Genomic DNA, 8876 nt, shown 5'->3' on the forward strand with positions numbered 1-8876 from the left:
TCCTTCCTTCCTTCCTTCCTTCCTTCCTTCCTTCCTTCCTTCTTTCCTCCCTCCCTCCCTCCCTCCCTCCCTCATATTTGAGTGCCTCCCTGGTTTTTGGTACAGACCTGACCATGGAAGCCTGAGCTGACTGGAAGGAATCCCCGTCCTTGTGAGTTCCCAGGCTGTGGGGTGAAGAGCATGTAAACTGAAAATGAAACGCAGTGTAACAACAGCTGCTGTGGAAAGAGTAAATTAATCACAGCGGCCTTGGTATCAGGCGTCTACCAGGTAGCAGGCATCAGCACAGGTGTTAACTCCTCGTGCCCTGGGGGTGGGTGTCATCGTCTCCATTTGACAGGTGAAGTGAGCAGAGCTCACACAAAGTGTGACTCGCCAAAGGTCACACAACTACTAGAGAAATGGTGGATGGGAATTTTCACCCAGGACTGTCTATCTGATGGTTAGATTTCTCTGAGGGTGCTACTCAGTTGAGTCAGCTTGGAAAACAAAAACCAAGTGTAATGAAAAGTAGCCCTGGCAAATCCTCAGAGACACTAGGATGGGCGCTGATATTTTGTCTCCTAGTGAGTCCAGCACAGTTAGCGTTCCCTGCAGCTCTGGAGCTTCCACAGAGGGTACTGGCTGGGGTAATATTAGATCATAATATAATCTAATGCCGGTGTGTATGAGGAGCTACTGTGAGCACTTCACAGGTGTTAAGCTCATTTTATCCTCTCAACAACCTTGTGAGGTTGGTACTTACACCCACTTTACAGACGAGGAGCCCCGGGCACAGAGGAGTTAGCAGCCTGTTCAGGGTTATACAGCCAGGAAGCAGCAGAGCTGGAGTCTGAATTTAAGCTAGTCTGGTCTACCAAATCCCTCATTCTTTCCCACTATACTGCTAGGTTTTTTTTTTTTTTTTCCAGCTCATCTTAAAAGACTTGTCCTGGCCGGGCGCGGTGGCTCAAGCCTGTAATCCCAGCACTTTGGGAGGCCGAGACGGGCGGATCATGAGGTCAGGAGTTCGAGACCATCCTGGCTAACACGGTGAAACCCCGTCTCTACTAAAAAATACAAAAAGCTAGCCGGGCGAGGTGGCAGCGCCTGTAGTCCCAGCTACTCGGGAGGCTGAGGCAGGAGAATGGTGTAAACCCGGGAGGCGGAGCTTGCAGTGAGCTGAGATCCGGCCACTGCACTCCAGCCCGGGCGACAGAGCGAGACTCCGTCTCAAAAAAAAAAAAAAAAAAAAAAAAAGACTTGTCCTTAGGTAGTTGTAGGATGAGGGGTCTATGGAGACTGAGCCTCAGAGAGCAGATTCTGCCTCTATCTCATAACCATTTAGGGTGTGTGCCCATTGGGTCACATGGTTCTTACCTAATTTCTTTCTCTCTTCTTGTTTTTCTGTATTTTTTTCTTTTTTCTTTTGTCTGAAGAACATGTTACACTTGCATAAGGTGTAATTTTATTGTAATCGAACTGTCAAAGAGGCCCAAAGAGACAGGGAAGTGAGAGCAACTGCCTCTCTTCCTGTAGTGTTCAGGGAAGGCTTCTGGGAGGAGGGGGCATTAAAGGCATAAAGGGTGGATAGGAGTTTAAACAGCACACAAGGGAGGGAGAGGCTCTCCAGGCAAGGAGAAGAGTGAAGGTGAGAAGAGATTGTTTTGAGGGGGACTCTGAAGTCCTTCCAGGTGGCTCTGTGAGCTGGGCAGGAGGCGAGGTGGGGTGGCAGACAGGACCTTTCAATGCCTCGCTAGGGAAGCTGGACTTTATGTTAAAAGCAGTGACCGTCAGTGTGTGGACAGTGGGCTCCTTGGGGATTTCCAAGCTCCACATTGTAACCCAAGACAGGGAAACTGAGGCCCTGTAAGGTTTGTCAGCCTGTCCCATCCCACGCAGTTCCCCAAGACTCTTCCACGCCGACCAAGCACTTACCTAAATACCCTTATTCTCATGTCTGGCTGATGGAAGCGGCTCAGTCTGGCAGGTCTCTCTGGAAGGGCATCTATTGGGGGACAGAGAAAATACAGGATATCTATGCCCAGTTCCATTTGAACTTCAGACAAACAGCAAGTGATTTTTATATCTCAAATATTGCATGATATATGCTAGAAGTATTCATTATTTTTCTGAAATTCAAATGTGATTGGGGGTCCTATATTTTTATTTGTTAAAATATGTCTAGTCTAGATGGAGGGGAACAAGTCACTTCCCAAATAGAATTGAAACCCCTGTGCCTTAGTCAGCATCCCATCAGAGAATTAGAGATGCCGAGCCTCTAGGAGTCATCTAGAACAAGGGATTCTACCTCTAGTGTGGACTTGGAAGGCCCATGGATCAGCTGGACCAGCAGTTGGAAGGAAGAGCTGCCACGGATAAGAGTAAGGACAAACAAGAACATGTATCTGTCTGCCACCCCCACCCATGTCGCTGCTGCATTGACTTGTAGGAGAACTCGCCGCCTTCCCTCCGAGAGGCTTTGTAACCATGGTTACAAAGGAAGGGCCCTGGGGAATATGGAATCAGCACCTCAGTTCTGCCCTGGTCTGTAACTTTGGGTAAGTTACTAATAGTAGTCAACTTCTCCATGCCTTGGTATCCTCACACATTAAATGTATACAAAAATTCACACCTCCCTTAGAGAGTTGCACAGAAGATCCAACGGGAATGAGCCCAGGCTGGCAGCTGACATTTCCTAAGCAGTCAATTAATAATAGTTACTAGCAGTGTCCAAGAGTTGCTATCCATTTATTTTGCTATAAAAAAAAAAGTCACTTGTTTTAAAAGACAAGATAGGCCGTGTACAATGGCTCACGCCTGTAATCCCGGCACTTTGGGGAGCCAAGGTGGGTGGACCACTTGAGGTCAGGAGTTCGAGACCAGCCTGGCCAACATGGCAAAACCCCGTCTCTACCAAAAACACAAAAATTAGCCAGGTGTGCTGGTGTGCACCTGTAATCCCAGCTACTTGGGAGGCTGAGGTAGGAGAATCGCTTGAACTGGGGAGGCAGAGGTTGCTGTGAGCCGAGATCATGACACTGCACTCCAGCCTGGGTGATAGAGTAAGACTCTGTCTCAAAAAAACAAAACAAAAACAAAAGACAAGATATTAAGAAGCAGTATGTTTCAAAATCCTCTCGATTAAGTAACTCACCAGGTAAGTCTTGGAAAGATAACATAAACCACCTTCAAAAGCATCTCCAAATGCCAAAGTGAAAATCAGATACCGCATACAAGCTAGTTACCTATCTCTGAAATCTTAGTGACTCTTCCTCCAAATAAATGGAACGAATAAGCGCTAAGTGATGGGAAAATAACAAAATTCTGCTTCAGCACTGTTGTAGATGCAGTGACTGCTGATTAAAAGAAAATACTTCCTTTAAAAAGGCCACTTATGAAAAGGAAACTCTGGTAGCAAAAGCTGGCATGGAATAGGGGTCAGGCAGCAGGTGGTGGCCACAACCAGGGGGCATTGATCAGATGTGAGATGGGGAAGGCCAGTGGGGCTCCAGAGGGGCTGAAGGGCAGAGGACCCAGAGGACAGTGGCTCCCTTCCTTCCCGCTGCTCAGAGAGTGATGGGGAGAAGGGTTTCCTGTAACCTCAGGGCTTGTTTTCACCACTTGTTTTCATGGCCTTCTCAATGCCCTGGCTTGTTTTCAGGGCTGAACAGGGGGGGAAAAAAAACAACAAAAAACCCAATTCCTTGTATTTGGAAGAATAAGGGTAAATTGGCCCTCTTCAGGGTGCTGGAAGCCTCTCTCTGCCTCCTGCTGGAAAAAGAGGCCCCTGGGCAGTCTTTTTAGCCGCTTAGCCTGGTTCTGAGGTTTTCTTCTTAACCTATAATTCCAGATTGCAGCAAGAAATACAAATGCATTGGAGACTGGGTCTGTGCCAGAGGTGGAGGGGTTGGGCAGAGTGTTCCCAGGAGCACAGCAGGAGGAGAAAGTTCCAGGGTAGAAACTGGAGCTCTTGCTTGCTGGACACAAGTGGAATGGAGGCAATGTGGCCATCTGGATGTGATAAAAACAAAACAAAACAAACAGAACAAAAAAACATTCACGCCTTTGATCCAAGCATCTCACATCTGGGGATATCTATGCAATAATGTTTAAGACAAAATTGTGTGCAAGTAGGGAAAAAATAGAAACAGTCCAGCTCTCCATCAATAGGGAATTCGTTAATTAAATTATTATGGTGACATCTGTCAGTGGTAACTTGTTTCTTCTTTTCCTTCAACTCTGTCTTCCCCATCAGCTGGTCCCGTGGGCTCTGCCACCGAGGCAACTTCTGGGCTGGAGGCTGCGTCCCTAGGCCCTTCCACCATTGCCTCTTGCCCGTGCCTCTGAATCCTGTAGCCTGACAAATTTCCTGGTTCCTCCACTGGTGCCTCTCCAATCCATTCCTACACAGCTGCAGGACCCCCGGGTTCAGGGACTTCACACATCTCTCAGGATAAAATCCACAGGCACTGTCTCATTGGGCCCTGGCCTGACTCTCCAACCTGGTTTCAAAAATGCTCATTCTCTACTTCCAGTTGAATCACACTTGAGCTTAGTCCAGCCTCCTAGCCTTTGCCCTGGCTGCTTCCTCTGCCTGGACTGCTCCATGCTCCTTCCTTCTCTTCCTTCCGGTGGCAGTAAAATGACATATCCCTGGGGACTTCACACACTGTCTGTAAATTGTTTTCCCTCTCCCAACCAGTATCTCTCTAACACTTTGTCCATCTTTTCTTTTTTCGTTTTTTTTTTTTGAGACAGAGTCTCACTCTGTCACCCAGGCTGGAGTGCAGTGGTGAGATCTCGGCTCACTGCAAACTGCCTCCCAGGTTTAAACAATCCTTGTGCCTCAGCCTCCAGAGTAGCTGGGATTACAGACATGCACCACCACATTCAGCTTTTTTTTTTTTTGTACTTTTAGTAGAGACGGATTTTCTCTACTAAAACCCTAGGCTGGTCTTGAATGCCTGGCCTCAAATGATCTGCCTGCCTGGGCCTCCCAAAGTGCTCAGATTGCAGGCATGAGCCACAGTGCCTGGCCCCATCTTATTTTCTTCATAGCACTCAATGTTAAGTGAAATGCTCTCAACTATTTATTCATGCATTTGTCAATTATCCCTCCCACGAGAACTCAGAGCAAGGACTGAGTGTGTTGTGTGCCCTTGCCTGGTGTACAGGAGCTGCCCTCTCTACGCATGTTTGGTCAATGAATGAATGAATGAAAATAAGAATGTTACCAAGCTGCTTGAAAGAATGAGGTAGACCTGTATACCTTACTTGGAAAGGTGCCTTAAATGTATGGATGTAAATTCACTTATGAAAAACCAGAAATTAATCAAGTCTATGGAATTAGAATAGTGATGAGTTTTTGAGGGCTCACTATCATCTGGGCACAGTTTTAACTACTTTTACATTTATTGTCTTGTCTCATTTGGTCTTCACAGCAACCTTCTGGGATAGGTACAGTTTTTGGCACCGTTCTACAGAGGAGGACACTGACACAGAGAGGTTAAGAAACTTGCTTAAGGTCACACAGCCAGGAAATGGAGAAGCCAGGAAATGAATTTATAGGCTCTGACTTCCGAAAGAACATTCACTAAGTGGTGTAGAGTGTTTACTTCAGGGGATGGAAAGGGGCTGAGGTGAGATTCTGGAGGCCGTGGGATATTAGGGGAGAGGTCCAGACGCCAATTCTATTCCTGCAGTACTGTGTGATCTTGGGCAAGTCATCTGCTTCTCTGTGCTCACCTGGGAACCAGAGGAGATGGTGCAGGGCTACCGAGAGAAGTAAATTGGATAACATACCCACAGCGCCCAGCTCAGGTTCCTCCATCTGTCAACGATGGGAATGTTTGGTGGAGCAGGTCTGCCCTTCAAGGCCTGAAAGCCCCGTCCCGGTTCCTTGAGCCAGGGCCACAGAGAGGTGGGGAGAGGGCCGCAGGGCCTGGTTGCTTGGCTGGAGGCAGAGTCCTCCCTCAGGGCCTCGGCTCTCCCAGCTGTCGCACGCCCTGCTGCCTCCCCTGCTCTGGACCGCGACTGTATGGGCTGCACTGCTGCACCAGCGGAATGCGCAGGGGTCATTTTTGGAAGAGCTCAGCTCCAGGCGCAAGGTGCCAAGAGCAGGGCGGATGACTTCAAAGGACCTTTGCAGCCTGTCCTGAAAGATGAGCCCTTGCAACTCGCCCTGCCCCCGCAGAACACACAGCTTGAAAGGGAAATCGAGCTCGGAGCAGGTGGCTCAGGAATTTGGTGCACGCTGGGGAGGCAGCTCATTTGGGCACAAATACGTGAGGAGGGCGTGGCTTCCTCACACTCCCGGTTAGTATCGCGCATTTCAGTCCGGGGTAAACTCACTTTCGGAGCTTTCATCGCTGGCCGCATTTCGCATTTATTTTTCTGATTATTTCATGATCCCTTTCCTCCCCGACAAGGGCCTGGGATTTGTAGGTTGCTCTCTGTGTCTAGAGTTCGACCTGCAGTAGAGGCTGAGTAAATATTTCCCCAGTGCATTTTCCTCTTCCACCAGTTACATCACGTTGGAAAGGCACCTGGATTTAATCCAGCCTCTAGTAATAACCAGTTGGGAATCTTGGACTTCGCTGTTCAGCTATAGGCTCAAAATCTGCCTCCATTTGAACCCAGGCCCTGCCTCTTACTAACTGCATCACTTTAGAAAGTTGCCAAACTTCTCTGTGTTTCAATGTCCTCATCTGGGCAATGGGGCACTCAGTGCCTATGTCACAGATTGGAGTGAGGGATAAAGGGCTTAACACATAGGAAGCACAACTAGGACGGCACATAGCAAGGTCTAGATAAATATTAACTCGTATTATTTTATTATTATTTATTTTAAAATCAACTTTATTAAAGTATTAACTTACAAGCAATAAAATGTACTCATTTGTAAGTATACAGTTTGATGAGTTTTGACTGATATATACACCCATGTAAGCATCACCTCAATCAAGATAAGCATTTCCGGTTCCCCAAAAGTTCCATTTGTCCCTTTTAGTCAATTGCTTCCCTTTCACCAGCACCTGAGAGATGAGTTTTGCCGGTTCTCGAACTTTCCATGAGGCTGGGAATGGTGGTTCACACCTCTAATCCCAGCACTTTGGGAGACGGAGGCAGGAGGATCACTTGAGCCCAGGAATTCAAGACCAGCCTGGGCAACACAAGGAGACCCAGTCTCTACAAAAATTTTTTAAAAGAATTAGCTGGACTTGTTGGCATGCATCTGTAGTCCCAGCTACTGGGCAGCTGAGGCAGGAAGATCACTTGAGCCCAGGAGTTTGAGACCAGTCTGGGCAACATAGGAAAACCTTGTCTCTACAAAAATAACAATAATAATAATAATAATAATAAAAAATTAAAAATTAACCAGGCATAATGCAGTGCACTAACACTTATTCCACACTCAAGAAATGCTCTTTCCTACCTCCTCTCCCTTCTTCCCCTTAAAGGGGTCCTTCCAAGGGTATTGGGAGGCAAGAGTCTAAAGGTCAAGGGCACTGTGGAGTGGATGGGGGAGAAACCACTGAGTTTATAAAGCAGGTTATTTTTTCATTCTTTGCCTCGTGTCCTTTCCCCTACTTCCCTCTTTTGAGGATAATTAAAATGCAAGCTGGCACTCCCTTGGAGGAGACAGCTGAAGATTTAATTGCCCCAAGAAAAATTTTCCAGCAAAAGGTCCTGTGGTAATGGCAGCTCTCGGCCTGGCTGCCCAAGTGCCTTTGCATCTGGCACAAAACATTAGTGATAATGCATTAATCTGCATGTGCACAGGGTCCATTTACTGGCATGGGGGAAGCCATGGCAGAATCGAGCCGACAGCCTTAGTCAGGCTGCAGCCTTCTTGCCATTAAACTCTCACCCGACCTCATTCTAGAGACACGTCTGTGGCCCAGATCCATGCGACCGGCTGCCGCACCATCTGACCTTGCCCAGAGAGGGCCTGCGGGGGCAGAAGGCCCAGGTTGGTGGAAACGGCACCTTCTACCATGAGGGCTTGGCCTGTTGTCACTGAAGCAGAGCCAGGAGGACAAGTCTGTTGAGAGGCTGAGCCCTGCCAGCTCCCAAAGTTGAGCCACTGACCAGCCACACTAGGGTTGCGCAATTTGAGAGTAGACAGATTTTTGCAATCTTTTATCCTGTTTTCTAAGTATAGCCCCAGTTTCTCTAGAAGAGGAACCAAAGGCTCAGACAAGGGTCATTGGCATCTTGCCTGTTGGGGATCGTGCATCATTTTTTTAAAAAGGTGATTGCCCTGAACCCAGGATCATGATGAAAGGCAGAGAAACTCAGTGGGAAAAGTCAGATGTACTGAGGTTTGCTTCTAGTTCCAAACCTGCCAGCCAGGGACTCTCAGTTCTCCTAAGATGCCAAGCAGACTCCAACTTTTATGCTCTTCTTTCTCCCCTTTTGCTTTCTTCCCTCCCTCCCTCTCCGCCTTCCTTTCTTCCTTCCCACCCATCCACCCGTCCATGCTCTCCTGCATCAATCCAGCCACCCATTCAACCTCCCTCCTTCCCATCCATCTATCCTCTCGTCCTCCTTCTTCTCATCACTCCGTCCATCCTCCCATTCCTCTAATATTTGTTGGGTGCCTCCTATGGGCTTAGCATAAGAGTTACATTGACGAGTGAATCAACACCCTCCTTGCCCTGAGGCAGCAACTAGGGCAGTAGAGGACAGGGATATTAATCAGGTAATCACACAGGGCCAATGTATAGTTACAAATTGTGATGAGGGCTACAATGAAGTGCTGGACATGGTTACTATGGAAGTGTTTGACAAGGGAACTTAGCCCAGCCTCTGGATTGGAGGACAAGCAGGAAAGATCCAGGGAATGTTGCAGGCAGAGGGAGTAGCTCATGCAGGGGTCCTGTGGTTCATTT

General features: G+C 47.9%; 1 long non-coding RNA gene across 1 annotated transcript in view; it reads right to left on the reverse strand.

The window, feature by feature from the left end:
• The window catches only part of LOC105512772, a 62659-nt gene extending 56468 nt beyond the window's left edge, over window positions 1–6191 (reverse strand). The window contains exons 1-2 of the long non-coding RNA XR_001001913.1: window positions 5785–6191; window positions 1918–1987 (exon numbers count right to left, since the gene is read on the reverse strand). This is a non-coding gene — a long non-coding RNA (uncharacterized LOC105512772). The remainder of the gene's footprint in view (window positions 1–1917; window positions 1988–5784) is intronic.
• Window positions 6192–8876: the final 2685 nt, after the last annotated feature.

This window comes from Colobus angolensis, unplaced genomic scaffold (genome assembly GCF_000951035.1).
Source record: "Colobus angolensis palliatus isolate OR3802 unplaced genomic scaffold, Cang.pa_1.0 Scaffold219, whole genome shotgun sequence".
NCBI lineage: Eukaryota > Metazoa > Chordata > Mammalia > Primates > Cercopithecidae > Colobus > Colobus angolensis.